This window comes from Somniosus microcephalus, chromosome 5 (genome assembly GCF_052327205.1).
Source record: "Somniosus microcephalus isolate GS21.2 chromosome 5, FLI_Smic_1.0, whole genome shotgun sequence".
NCBI lineage: Eukaryota > Metazoa > Chordata > Chondrichthyes > Squaliformes > Somniosidae > Somniosus > Somniosus microcephalus.
In genome coordinates, this window is record NC_140991.1 from 254233635 (window position 1) to 254249197 (window position 15563).

Here is a 15563-nt window from a genome sequence, read left to right on the forward strand (position 1 = left end):
AGTGTTTCCTAACATCACCCCATTTGGCCTATCTCTAATTTTAAGGCTATGCCCCCTTGTTTTGGACTCTCCCACCATAGGGTAGATAAAGAAACTATTTCCTATCAACTCCTTTAATTATCTTAAATACCTCAATCATCATTTTCGTGTCTTCGATGTTTACTTTGGAGAACAGTGTGAAGTAGTGGAAGGATTTGCAGGCTGACCAGCCGTGTTAAAGCTCCTTCCATGGCCATAACCATCTTTATACCAGCCGATAGGGTGGTTAGTCCTATATGGCGGGAGGGTTTTATGTGCTCCCACAACCCATACGTGTGTGGGGCGGTGGGGAGGGGGGCTCCCCCTCACCCACATGACGTGAGTATCCCGCTGGATGTCAACCCATAATTCAAAGCCGAAGCTCCGACTCCACTCACCAGGACTGTCTGGAGTGGGGTTCGAACCCTGCACCTTCTGGCCCAGAGGCGGGAATGCTACCACTGCGCCAAAGGCTCACGCCAACACCGCAATTAGATCATCCCTTAATCTTCTATACTCAAGGGAATACAAGCCTAGTCTATGCAACCTGTCCTCTTAATTTAACCCTTTTAGCCCCAGTATCATTCTGGTGAATCTGTGCTGCACCCCCTCCAAGGTACGGTGCCCAGAACTGAACACAATACTCTAAATGGGGTCTAACCAGAGCTTTATACAACTGTAACATCACTTCCACCCCTTTGTATTCAAACCCCCTTGAGATAAAGCCCAACGTTCCATTAGCATTTTTCATTTTTTTTGTACCTGTAAAACTGGATAATATTGGGGTAGATTTTCAATGGAATGAAAATCAGGCGGATGCTATAAAGGGTCAGCGATCTGCTCCGCCAGATTACCGCCCAGGTAATAAACATACAAATAAACATACATGTTTCATTGACAATTTACCAGATACATGGTAATTCCTCTCTCTCCCCCTCAGTGCTGCACTGGCGGAGGTGCCATCTTTCGGATGAGATGTTAAACTGAGGCCCCGTCTGCTCTCTCAGGTCGACATAAAAGGTCCCATGGCACCCATTAGCTCTTAGTGATTTCTGTACTTGGACCCCTAAACCTCTCTCGGCCTGTCTGCAGCCTTGACCACTCCATCTTCCTCCAATGCCTCTCCTCCGTCGTTGAGCTGGGTGGGACTGCACTCACCTGGTTCCATTCTTATCTATCCAGTCGTAGCCAGAGAATCACTTGCAATGGCTTCTCTTCCCACTCTTGCACTGTTACCTCTGGAGTCCCCAAGGATCTATCCTTGGACCCTCCTAGTTCTCATCTACATGATGCCCCTCGGCAACATCATCCAAAGTGCAACGTCAGGTTCCACATGTACGCTGATGATACCCAGCTCTACCTCACCACCAATGTTCCCGTAAGCTGCAGCGGTCTGGAGGTCCTACACAGGCTGCTCAATGGCTTTTAAATGGAAAAACTGCGCATGCATGGCTGCACACCCAAAATAAATTAGAGGAAACATTGCTCACCACCACCTCTCTCAACCTCGCCACTGTCTCTAATTTAAGACACTCCTTAAAACCTACCTCTTTGACCAAGCTTTTGGTCATCAGTCCTAATATCTCCTCACGTGCCTCGGTGTTAAATTTTGTTTGGTAACGCTCCTCTGAAGTGCCTTGGGATGTTTTACTACAATAAAGGTGCTGTATAAATGCAAGTTGTTATTATTGCTCATCGCCATTTAGAAAATACTCTGATCTATCTCCTTAGATCCAAAGTGGATGACCTCACACTTCCTCAATTTAAACTCAGCATCTGCCACAGTTTTGCCAGCTCACTTAATCTATTAATGTCCCTTTTGCAATTTTCTGTTCCCATCTACACTATTTACTGTGCCACCTAACTTAGTGTCTTCAGCAAACTTGGATATATGGCTCTCTTCCTTCATCTAAGTCACTTATATAAATATAATTAAAAGCTTCCTAATTTGAATAGGCTACTGACACAAGAAAAGCTCACCCAATGAAAACACTAAAGTGAGCATACTCCCTTTCACGTTGCTTGTGATACCAGCAAACTTCCTCATTTGCTGCCAGGTACAAGGTTGATTGCACTTACTTGGTCTGTGACCTCCCTGCATTCAGCTGACAGCTGTGCTTTTGACAGTAGCACCTCCAACTCTGCAGCATCAAAGTGAGCAGTGCCTCCTACATGACTCCACTGTGTCAGGATGACCAAGTATTTTTTTTCTCTGCCACCACCACCATCACAAACTCACCAGAGTTTGTGCTTCCCATCCAAATGTCCTACAGGGCAGTGGAGGGGGGAATGGGACGATCATGGTCAAAGGCCCTATCTACCACAATGGAGGGGAATCCTCATCTGGGGAAAAAGGAGATAATTCAAGAAGCTGGTGTAGAGAGTGGCATCGTCAAAGCAGATGCAATGGAAACGGAGAAACTGAGAGCAGGGAATGGAATCATTTTGGATGCCCTGCTGTGGAAGTTGTCAAAGCGAGAGAAAAACTGGTAGCAGGACTCAAACTTGTAATCTTCTGATAACATCACAATTATCACCAAAGTCAGATGCCTTATCAATTAGGCACTAAGCTACAACATGTGTCTCTTAACTGTCTCACAACTCCAGCAGCCATCTTTCTCCACAGATGCTGCCTGAGCTGCTGAATGATTCCAGAATTTTCTGTTTTCATTTCAGATTTATAGTATTTTAATTTTTGCCATTCAACCAATGTTTTCCTGTCCTTTAGAATAATGCAACCATCACAGAATGCTGCACAATGAAGATATTGGGATATTTCTCTTTAGAGTAGCGAAGGTTATATGGAGATTTATTAGAGGTGTTCAAAATTATGATGGGCTTTGATAGAATAGGTGGGGAGAAACTGTTTCCATTGGCAGGATTGATAACCAGAGGAAACATTTAAAATAAATGGTAAAAGAATCAAGGGCTAGATGAAAATTTGTTTTTACGCAGCGAGATGTTATAATCTGGAATGCATTGCCTGACAGGGTGGTGGAAGCAGATGCATAGAAATTTACGGCACAGAAGGAGGCCATTCAGCCCATCGTGTCTGCGCCAGGCGAATAAAAGCTATCCAGCCAAATCCCACTTCCCAGCTTTTGGTCGGTAGCCTTGCAGGTTATGGCACTTTAAGTACATATCCAAGTACTTTTTAAATGTGATGAGGGTTTCTGCCTTTACCGCCCTTTCCGGCAGTGCGTTCTAGACCCTCACCACCCTCTGGGTTAAAACATTTCTCCTCAACTCCCCTCTAATCCTTCTACCAATTACTATAAATTTTTGCCCCCTGGTTCTTGACCTTTCTGCTAAGGGAAATAGGTCCTTCCTATCCACTCTTATCTAATTTTATGCTCCTCAAATTAATTCTCCCCTCAGCCTCCTCTGTTCCGAAGAAAACAACCCCAGCCTATCCAATCTTTCCTCATAGCTAAAATTTTCCAGTCCTGGCAACATCCTCGTAAATCTCCTCTGTACCCTCTCTAGTGCAATCACATCTTTCCTGTAATGTGGTGACCAGAACTGTACACAGTACTCTAGCTGTGGCCTAACTAGTGTTTTATACAGTTCTAGCATAACCTCCCTGCTCTTGTATTCTATGCCACAGCTAATAAAGTTAAGTATCCCGTATGCCTTCTTAACCGCCTTATCTACCTGTCCTGCTACCTTCAGGGATCTGTGGACATGCACTCCAAGGTCCCTCTGTTCCTCTACATTTCTCAGTATCCTACCATTTATTGTGTATTCCCTTGCCTCGTTAGCCCTCCCCAAATTACCTCACACTTCTCCAGATTTAATTCCATTTGTCACTTTTCTGCCCACCTGACCAGTCCATTGATATCTTCCTGCAGGCTACAGCTATCTTCCTATCAACTACACGGCCAATTTTTGTATCATCTACAAACTTCTTAATCATACCCCTACATTCAATTCCAAATCATTGATATATACCACAAAAAACAAGGGACCTAGTACTGAGTCCTGTGGAACCCCATTGGAAACAACATTCCAGTCACAAAAATATTTGTTGACCATTATCCTTTGCTTCCTGCCACTGAGCCAATTTTGGATCCAAATTGCCACTTTCCCTTGGATCCCATGGGCTTTTACTTTTTTGACCAACCTGCCATGTGGGACCCTGTCAATGGCCTTGCTAAAATCCATGTAGACTACATCAAATGCATTATCTTCATCGACCCTCCTCATTACCACCTCAAAAACTTCAATCAAGTTTGTCAGACACGACCTTCCCTTAACAAATCCATGCTGACTGTCCTTGATTAATCCGTGACTTTCTAAATGACGATTTATACTGTCCCTCAGAATTTTTTCCAATAATTTTCCTACCACCGAGGTTAGGCTGGCTGGCTGGGCTGTAACTACTTGGTCTATCGCTTTCTCCTTTTTTAAACAATGGCACAACGTTAACAGTCCTCAGGTCCTCTGGCACCACACCTGTAGCCAGAGAGGATTGGAAAATGATGACCAGAGCCTCCATTATTTCTTCCCTTGCCTCTCTTAATAGCCTGGGATACATTACATCTGGGCCTGGTGATTTATCTGCTTTCGATGCTAAATCTCTCTTTATACTTCCTCTCTTTCTATGTTTATCCCCTGTAATATTTCACACTCCTCATCCTTAAATACAATGCCTGCATCGTCTCTCCCTTCTGTGCAGACAGACACAAAGTATTCACGAAGAACCATCCCCACATCTTTCGCCTCCACACATAGGCTACCTTTTTGGTCTCTAATAGGCCATATTCTTTCCTTAGTTATCCTCTTGTTCTTTATTCAATAGTATCTTTCAAAAGGGAATTGGATATATACTTAAAATGGAAAGATTTGTAGGGCTATGGGGAAAGAGCCAGACAGTGGGACAAATTGGATAGCTTTAACAAAGTGTCAACACAGGCACAATTACTGAATGGCCTACTTCTGTGCTGTAAGATTCTATAATATGATGGCTGATCCCTCAATAATGTGCAAAATTATGTTTCTGTGGTTAGGAACTGCCTGAACATTAATTGAGTGCCAACCCTATTTATTCATGTAGGCCATGGTGTTAATATGGAGAGCCCTACTGCACACATTGGCACCATGTGTGATACTTATCACTCAAGGGAACCCGGTCACCTGGTGAAAACTGTGTTTCCTGACCAGGTGATGCCTCCTCTCCAGAAGAAAAGTGATGAAGTTGTTGTCCCGTTCATCATAGCGCTTGTCATTTGCTTGATAAATGTGTGCAATGTAGACTGTCTGGTGTTGCAGATGTCTCCTGGGATAGCTTGGGAGGATACAGTAGTATAAAAGCTTCCATGCTGTGGTAATCTTCAGGAAATTCTACAAGGAGAGCCATTCCTGACCCAGATCCTGCCGGCAGAACATTGTGCAGAAAATGGTACAACTCTGTGGCAGCCTGCTTTTATGAAGCAGAGGCAGCAAAGACAAGTCTCCTGTGACATGTCCGGGTATATGTGGAGCAGGGTCTATTAATGCAAGTCCTGGAGTAGCCAAAATGCCTGAAGGGATGTTGCACATGCATTTTTAGACCCTCATAAACTCCTCTTCCTCATCTCAATTAGGCAGCATCTTTAGAACCCCCAAAGAAATGGCCATTCTCGTCTCTGTATGGTGCAAAATAAAAGTCAGCAGCAACCAAGAAAAATGAAGCCGAGTATTTATTTGCTAATAGGTGAGTTCAGGACTAAACACCATCACAAAATTGGGTCCCTGATTATCTGACCCACTATCTGAGAGGCCTGCACCTCCAGCAGGACCTCACAAAATTTGACTATAGACTCCTGTGTCTGTTGTACCAATTTAATGTAACATTTCAATATGATTAAATTATGCATGTAGTTATATATTAAAAATATTGTGTAGGGAATGCACTTCTTGTCCACAAACCTTAGTTCCTGTGTAACAATTTTGAGTTGTACTTTTTGTGTCAACCCGTAACATTGTTTACATAGGCAGTTTCAATCATAATGGGAATTTGCACAGAAACATTTATAATGGCAATCTGTATGTAATCAGTAGCCTGTGATGATATAGTTGTAAGCTTCAGACAGTAGGTGGTGCTGTTTGAGTCTCTTAGCTATCACAGAACTCCAACAGCCATTTTGTTTTTGTCCCCAATTATTGGGTGTTTTCCACAATTTATTGGGGTTCAAAACTTTTTGGGGGATTTATCACCCAATCAACAAGACACTAGGGCCATCTTGCCTATTTCTAGCCCGTGTCTACCTGAATCCTAGCTTTCCCTGGTTGCTGCCCAGCCCACTGTATTATGGTATCGTCCTAATTACGCTGTTTGCTTTCTTGGGTAGCTTAGTGGCTGGTCAGCCACTATCACCTTGGGACTGATGCCCTGACATTACAACAGAAGCTGCTATTAAATAACATGGAGAATAGAAAATGGAATAAAGTTGAGAACTTATGTTGGGATAATTCCTTCCTTCTCCTTTTAACAGATTTTGAAAAGCTAGCGACAGTAACATGTCTGAGAATTAGCTTTATTAGATTTATTCTCATTTCAAAACATTCATCTTAAAACTTCATACAGAGTATATATTTAGCCCTAAGTCTAAAACCATCTGTGCAGGGACTTCTAGGGGGAAATCATGAGAATGACTGATCCAAACCCGTTCACATTACCTAATCTTGAAGGTAGGAAAAAAGTTGCCCCTGAGTCTAATGTATCTCTTTTTATACCATGTTCTTTTATGGTCTAGTTCCTACTGGATGCAACACTTTTATGACCTTTAGATTTTTGAACAGATTGCTAGACAGGGATGAGGGACCTCACACCATACTGTTGCTTTCAATGTTTGTTTTTCCTGAGTCAGACTTTATTAAACAAACCTTTGATATTATGCTCTATACTAACAGGAGCATTTTTTATACTGCAGTAATTCCCTCTCTATCATTCCTTCTGGCTGTGATCATAAGCCTGTATTTTAAAAGCCTATTTGTTATAACCTAACAATCCTTTTAGCTCCATATTCTCCCAACTAGTTTACTAAGAATCTATATGTGCCTATCCTTACACTACAATGTCTTCGACCTTGAAATTCATCCTCTCCGATGTTATCAGCATCACTGCAGGGAAAAGACAGGATTTGCAAGGACAGTTTAAACCAATTCTGCTATATTAGCTGTTCTGTATTAGGATAATGTAAAACATATCTATATTCTTACATTAGAACAAACGTTTTAGTTTTTTGACATCATACAATCGCAATAACCTAAACCCATAGAAACCAGCACCAATTACATGTTGTGACTCATTGACAAGGAAAGGATACTGATGAACGTTTTTGGACACTAAGGGAATCAAGGGATGTAAGGATAGGGCGGGAAAGTGGAGTTGAGTTGGAAATCAATTCCGATCTTATTGAATGGCAGTGTAGGCTACTCCTGCTCCTAGTTCTTATTGCAGCACAGCTCAGTTGGCACCAGTGAATACATTAGTTGAGACTTCAGCAACCGGTGGTCTGTAATAACATTATAATTTAGTTTTACAAGTTTCCTTTTGTTTTGTTGAATATAGTTTTAAAGGGGGGCTTTTTGCTGATGACCCTGGGGCAACCTAGTGTAATCCTAAAACAAAAAGAAAATACTGCAGATGCTGGAAATCTGAAATAAAAACAGAAAATGCTGGAGATACTCAGCAGGTCAGGCAGCATATGTGAAGAGAGAAACAGAGTTAACGTTTCAGGTCGAGACCTTTCGTCGGAACTGGAAAAAAGCAGGAAATGGAACAGATTTTTTACACAAGTGTAGGGGTTGGGAAAGGGAGGAGGGGATGAAAGAAAAGGGAAGGTCTGTGATAGGATAGAAGGCAGGAGAGATTAAGAGACATTGAGAGATATTCAAGGCAAAAGGAGATGGTAATGGGACAGGTTAAGAAACAAACATAGAAGATAGGAGCAGGAGTAGACTATTCGGCCCCTCGAGCCTGCTCTGCCATTCAATGAGATCATGGCTGATCATCCAAACTTAGTACCCTGTCCCTGCCTTCTCCCCATATCCCTTGATCCCTTTAGCCTTAAGAAATATATCTAACTCCTTCTTGAATATATTTAATGAATTGGCCTCAACTGCCCTCTGTGGTAGAGAATTCCACAGGTTCACCACTCTCTGGGTGAAGAAATTCCTCCTCATCTCTGTCCTAAATGGCTTACCCCTTATCCTTAGACTGTGACCCCTGGTTCTGGACTCCCCGGCCATCGGGAACATCCCCTCTGCGTCTAGTCTGTCTAGTCCTGATGGCTCTAGCTGAAGTGTAAATTGCGCTGGCAGAATGAAAGATAGCTGCCATGTGGGAGAGAAGAAAAGACACAAACAAAAGGTGTGGATAAAAAATATATATAGGATAGGTTATGATCTGAAATTGTTGAACTCTATGTTGAGTCCAGAAGGCTGTAAAGTGCCTAATCAAAAGATGAAGTGCTGTTCCTCGATCATTCCTTATGGATTTGTTAGAAAAGGGCATCTGTGGAGAGAACGAGTTAATGAATCCTGAAACATTAACTCCTGCTGAGTGTTTTCAGTATTTTCTACTCTTATTTCAGATTTTCTGCATCCGCTGTATTTTTGCTTTTGAAAGAAAAAACTCGCATTTAAATAGCGTCTTTCACGACCACCGGGCGTCCCAAGCTGCTTTACAGCCAATGAAGTACTTTTGAAGTGTAGTCACTGTTGTAATGTGGGAAACGTGGCAGCCAATTTGCGCACAGCAAGGGCCAACAAACAGCAATGTGATAATGACCAGATAATCTGTTTTTGTTGTGTTGATTGAGGGATAAATATTGGCCAGGACACCGCGGATAACTCCCTTGCGCTTCTTCAAAATAGTGCCATGGGATCTTTTACGTCCACCTGAGAACCTTTATAAGGTTAGCGATCTGCGAATCCTAAAAGTACAAGAAATGGAATAAAACTATTGGCAACGTGATGTCATCAGCCTGCGTTGCCAACAGCGACCTCTGCCCTGGTCGCTCACCGAAACTAGTGCGGGCCGAGCCTGTGGCTTCCCGCCACCCGCCAAGGCCTCGCTGAGGTGCCCCGCTTGCGCGCCGCCACGGCTTCGCTGGGCTACGTCACCCGCTCGCGCGCCGCCACGGCTTCGCTGGGCTACGTCACCCGCTCGCGCGCCGCCACTCCCTCGCTGGGTTACGTCACCCGCCGCCCAGTGTTGTGTTTCCGGAGCAAAGCCGCGGCCCTGAGGTAGGAGCGTGGAGCCGGTTGACTGAGTCTATTGAACGTTGTAGCCAAGTACACGGGTTGAGGGGAGCGCGGGCTGCTTTATCCTGGCTGGTAGTGTCCGATTAAACGCGGCAAAACTGGCCGCAATATTTAATACGATGCCCGGGGCGGGGGGGAGATAGACGGATGTGGAGAAAGCGACAGTTGCACCTGCACTCGAGGCCGTGCATTCATTCTCGCCAGTTTAGTTTCAATTTGAGGCGGAAGGAGAGTGAATCCCACTCTCACTTTGTTTCGAAGTCTGGATTTCGCCTGCTTTAGAAGTGAAACTGCTTTGCACTAAAGCTGCAGTTACAGTGTGTAACTGCCCGTCAACACGTGGAGTAGTTCTTCAAGTACAGGGTACAAGTTCCTCGCTGCTGGTGAACTTCTGGTCTGAGCTCAGAGCATCAGGTTTTAAACGCCCTGGGTTTGCCAGCGTCTGCTGATGTGGGAGTGTTTTAATCGATGGCTCGCTGCTCTGTGTTTTTCAGTTGCACAATCCATTGCTGCACTGTCTTACTGGTATTCAACCATCATTAATGCTGTGCTTTTCCATATTTTCACAGTAAGTCCACATGAATTTTAAACATATCACCTGGCTCCTGAAGTCCTACCAAGGTTTGCAGCCTTGGTTGGAAAGAAAAGAAAGAGTTACATTTTATAGCACCTTTTATGACCACAGGATGTCCCAAAGCGCTTTACAACCAATGAAGTACTTTTGAAGTGTAGTCACTGTTGTAATGTAGGAAACGTGGCAGCCAATTAGCGCACAGCAAGCTCCCACAAACAGCAATGTGATGATGACCAGGTAATCTGTTTTTAGTGATTGGCCAGGGCACTGTGGATAACTCCCCTGCTCCTCTTCGAAATAGTGCCAAGGGATCTTTTACATTCACCTGAGAGGACAGACAGGGCCTCGGTTTAACATCTTATCCGTAAGATGGCACCTCCGACAGTGCAGCACTCCCTCAGTACTGCACTGGAGTGTCAGCCTAGCTTTTTGTGCTCAAGTCTCTGGAGTGGGACTTGAACCCATAACCTTCTGACTCAGGCGAGAGACGCACATCAACAGCGCCACGACTGACACACTGAAATTAAATTCAACGGTATCAGAATAAATATTATTTAAATGAACCATTGGATATTTAATATATTTATTTTATTACTTGATCAAAAAACATAACAGTTGCTACAAACTTGGAGATTGTGTGACTCTCTTGAGCTGTTGGGTCATATAATAATGCAATCAGTGACTAACCAACTGTAGTATCCCAAAGCAATTTTCATTTTTCTTTGTGAGCAGCATCGCAAGTTAATTTAATAATGTTTCTCTTGCACTGTGAGCTAGCAAAGTGTCATGAGATGAACTTTTACTTTTGTTTTCAAAATGTAGGTTGCACAGCACCATACTTTTTTATCCTAAACTGAGGGAAAAGTTGTTTCAAATTTCACAATTTGGAGTAGACATTTTTGGCACATTGCACTAAACAATATTGTAATGATCTGAAGAGATACAAAAATAACCATTCAATATTGCTAGAATATGCATAACAACCATGTTCTGTTTTCCAATAAAGGCTTCTACTGAAAGCACTTTTACTGAATCTGTAAACACCACTTCTATATAATTAACAATCTTGTGTCTAATATATTTCTGTAGTCTCACACTCGTCACACATTCAGTGGGCAAAAAATGATTGCGGGCTCAAGTAACCATGGTCAGTCAAGGACTAGATTGGAGGATTTATTAAGGTGGGGAAGGTATTGCTCAACAAACCTCACCTTTTTTGTATTTAAAATAGTGGAAATGATATACTATGGCAATATATGTCCAAGTCAAGACGGTGTGTAACCTGCAGGGGAACTTGGAGGTGATGTCACTCCCACAACATTGCTGCTCGCGCTTCTTAACGGTAGAGGTTGTAGGGGACAGAGGTGCTGTTGAAGTAACAGTGAGATACTGCAGTTTATCTTGTAGGTTGTATGTAGTGCAGCAGTTATGGAGCGGTGGATAATAAGTTCACTGGCAGGGGCACCAAGCAAGCCAGCTGTCTATCCTGGATGGTGTCAAGCTTCTTGAATGTTTTTGTGGCTGCACCCATCCAGACAGGTGGTGAGCAATGTTCCCTTTAAGCTGCGTGGCTCGCCGGCTTTCCAATGCGAAAAACCGTGCATGTGCGGTATTTTGAATGAGCTGCGCAGCCCTCTAAGGGGCCATGCACCCAAAAAAAATAAGAGGGAACATTGGTGGTGAGTATTCCATCACGCTCCTGACTTGAGCCTTCTAGATGGCGGAGAAACTTTGAAGAGTCAGGAAGTGAGCCACATATCACAGAATACTCTGCCTATGCCCTGCTCTTGTATCTAGAGTATAGATATGGCTGGTCCTGTTGAGTTCTAGTTAATGGTGATTCCTGAGATATTGATAGTGGGAGACTTGGTATTTATAGTGCCATTGGCAGTTAATGGGAGATTGCTTTCGCTTATTTGACATTGTCATTACCTGGCATGTTTATGGCATGAATGTTACCTGCCCAATTTGGGATGTTATCCAGTTGTTGCTGTAAGCTGGCATGAGCTGCTTCATAATAAGAGTTGCAAAAGGGGTTGAACACTGGAATCGTCAGCAAATAGCCCCACACCTGACCACCTGGCAGGGGGAGGGTCATTAATGAAGCAGCTGAAACTGGTTCGACTTCTGCAGTGATGCCCTGGCCTGTGATGACTAACCTCTGACAGCCACAACCATCTACCTTTGCAACAGATATGACTCCAGTCACTGGATGATTTTCTCTTTGACACCCCCTCCCATGACTCCTTGTACTTAGTCAAATGCTGCCTAGATTTTCAGGGCAGCTGCTCTCACCTTGCTGGTATTCATCTCTTGCATCCAAGTCTGGATCAATGCTTTGATGAGATCTGGAGCCAATTGGTTCCGGGAGAACCAGAACTGAGCATCGTTGAGCAGGTTATTGGAGAGTAGGTGTCGCTGATGATTGGGAGAATGTAGATAGGGCAGTAATTAGAAGTTAGATTTTTCCCTTTTTATATGGATAGATCATACCTGGACATTCACATGGTCGGGTAGATGCCAGTGTCATAACTATACTGGAACAGCTTGGAGAGCAGCAAGCTCTGGTACACAGGTCTTCAGCGCTGTAGCTGGAATGTTGTCAGCGTGCTGAAGACACTTGCAAACGCTGTACCCTTGTCTCTTGCAATGGTGGTGATGTTTAAGGTCAAGGGGAGATGGCTGGACTTTCTCTTGTACGAGAATGTCTTTACCTGGCACTTTTGTGGCATGACTGTTGCCTGCCACTTGTCAGCTCGAGCCTGGATGTTATCTCGGTCCTGTTACAAGCTGGCACACCTGTTACAGTTTATTTGGACTTCCAGAAGTTTTGACAAACTCCCACATAAAATTATTAAAACTAAAATCCACAAGATTCCAGGTAGAATGTAGGACTGAATATTAAATTAAAATAGAAATATAGAATGCTTGTGAGAAGCATAGTGTTGAACTGCAGTGAGGTGCTGAGTGGAATATGACAGGGATCATTGCTTAGACTCTTATTTATGGAGATAACAAGTAATGTAGATGCAGCTGACTCTAAAATAGAGAGTGCAATGGGGTCAGAGGCTGGTTATGGTTTTGTAGAAGGATTTTGATTTACTATGCGACTAGTTGGTGCACGTGGTTAGTTGAGACAAATCCAAATCTTTCACATCAAGCCGGGTTAGAGAGCGGTGGATAGAGGAGGGAGAAAGAGAGAAAAGCTAAGTAGGGAGGTAGAACCGGAAAGGAGGGGAGGCAAGAGAGGAAGGGAAGTGAGGCGACAAGACTGGGAGAGAAGAAGGTTAGTGCTGGAGAGGGGGAATTAGGATTATCTAGGATAGGGAGACTGAGGAATTGGACAAACAGCCACAGAGGTAAGAGAAATACAACTGGATGGGAAGATTTGAAAAAATGCAGTCAGATGGGCAGTTACTATAAAAAGAAAAGTGAAGTGGGGTGGTGTAGCCTGTGAGTGGGGAACTGCAACTAATGAGGGTTTTTTGGTGGGGGGGTGGGGGGCCAGGTAGCGGGTGGGTTGGAAGGTGAGATGAAACCAGCAGTGAATGAAAGGGAATTTGAGCCGTGGTGGGGGGGGGGGGGGGAGAAACAGTAATTCCTGCTCAGTGATTGGTGGTATTGGCAGCTTATGGGTTTTTATCTCATTTTGCTTTCGGATGAGACTTCCACTGGTGCTTCAAGAATTCTTGACATTTGCCAGCTACTTGGACTTGCTATATTCCAGCTATTCACCAGGAATTTTTGAGGGTGCTTTGTGTCTGTTGCTTCATTTTATGTGGCGGCGGTTCCTCATTTGTGTTCTGTGCAGAGAGGAGGGGCTGTTATCTTGTTTATTGGAGGTGAGGAGGGGTCCAAAATCTTGCTCATTGGGGGTGGGGTGGTGGTCCAACAATTGCTCGTGGGGGGTGGGGGTAGGAAGTTTTGGGGTCTATTTCTGCTCCGCAGAGGGGTAATATCTTGTATTCAGGGGTTCAGATGAAATCTTGCTTACAAGATGGTGCGGAGGGGGGGGGGGTGGTTATAAGATTGCCCAAATTGTGTGGGGGGGGGGGGGGGGGCAGGTTGCAGGGATGGAACCTGTGACTCAGTAAAAACACATGCAGCAATTGATTCAACGGCAACAGTAGATTGCCCTGCTTGTGTGTGTTTGTGTCGCCTACCAAGTGAAGTACCTCGCTCTACACCTGATTAGCGGCTCCTGTCGAATGATGTTCCTGTGGCTCCGATCTGCTCTTGCCTGGCTCATGTAAAAGTTTTCTGCCCTCCTGCTCATAATGGTCTGGTGGTGTGTGCCATTCCTGGAGCCCTTCAGTTTGCGCTGCCGCTGGAGATTTGTCTGGTGAAGTCATTGGGTAACGTTCAGGGAGGGATCGTGTTAAGACTTGCTGTCTCTCGCTGGTAGTGTTGCTTTCTTAGGCCACATATCTTTCCTATCAGAGAAGAAGAATCTGTTAGTTTGTATGAGTTACTTCTCCATTACTTGTCTTTATGAAGATGTTTGCTGTTCTAGTAAACATTGGTGCACTACTGCCTAGTGGCAAGTTTAAGATGAGTTCAGATAAACAACACAACAGCAGTTGATAGTCACTTAACCGTAGGTGCTCTCCCACTGTAATCAACAAGTTATGTAACAACACTCGCAGCACCTACAAGTGCTGTACCTTTGGAATCCTGAGACCACTCACTGTTGTTAATGATTTCAATGTATAAATATTGGGTAGACATTTGTTTAACAACATCTCCCTTAACACCCTCTCACATTGAACAACTTCTCCTCTGACTCCACTCACTTCCTCCAAATTAAAGGTATTGCTATGGGAACCCGCATGGGCCCTAGCTATGCCTGCCTTTTCATTGGATATGTGGAACATTCTTTGTTCCAGTCCTACTCGGGTCCCCTCCCTCACCTCTTTTTCCGGTACATCGATGACTGTATCGGTGCCGTTTCCTGCTCTCGCCCTGAACTAGATAAGTTCATTCACTTTACTTCCAATTTCCACCCTTCCCTCACCTTCACATTATCCATCTCCGACTCTTCTCTTCCCTTCCTTGACTTCTCTGTCTCCATTTCTGGCGATCAGCTTTCGACAAACATCCACTACAAGCCCACTGACTCCCACAGCTACCTGGACTACACTTCCTCCCACCCCGCTTCCTGTAAGGACTCTATTCCATTCTCCCAGTTTCTCCGTCTCTGCCGCATCTGTTCTGATGACACCACCTTCCATACCAGTGCTTCCGACATGTCTTCCTTTTTCCTCAGCCGAGGATTCCCCTTTACTGTGGTTGACACTGCCCTTGACCATGATAGGGTTCCCCTTGTCCTCACCTTTTACCGCACCAGCCTCCACATTCAACAGATCATCCTCCGCCATTTCCACCACCTCCAACATGGTCCCACCACCAAACGCATCTTCCCCTCACCTCCCCTTTCAGCATTCCGAAGGGACCGCTCCCCCCGCGACACCCTGGTCCACTCCTCAATCACCCCAAACAGCCCTTCCCCTTCGCCTGGCACCTTCCCGTGCAAGTGCAGGAGATGCAACACATGCCCTTTTACCTCCTCCCCACTGTCCAGGGCCCCAAACACCCCTTCCAGGTGAAATAGCAATTTACTTGTACTACTTGCAATTTAGTATACTGTATTCGCTGCTCACGACGCGGTGGTCTCTACATTGGGGAGACCAAACGCAGATTGGGCGACCGCTTTGCGGAA

The 15563-nt window shown here is 44.5% G+C and overlaps 1 protein-coding gene across 3 annotated transcripts in view; it reads left to right on the forward strand.

The window, feature by feature from the left end:
• The first annotated feature begins 8988 nt into the window (after positions 1 to 8988).
• The window catches only part of rmp24 (ribonuclease MRP subunit p24), an 86740-nt gene continuing 80165 nt past the window's right edge, over positions 8989 to 15563 (forward strand). For 2 of the 3 annotated variants that reach the window (XR_015078496.1, XM_085988828.1), the window contains exon 1: positions 8989 to 9252. The gene's annotated coding sequence lies outside the window, so the exon portion shown is untranslated. The remainder of the gene's footprint in view (positions 9253 to 15563) is intronic. The other variant, XM_085988830.1, reaches the window with a different exon arrangement.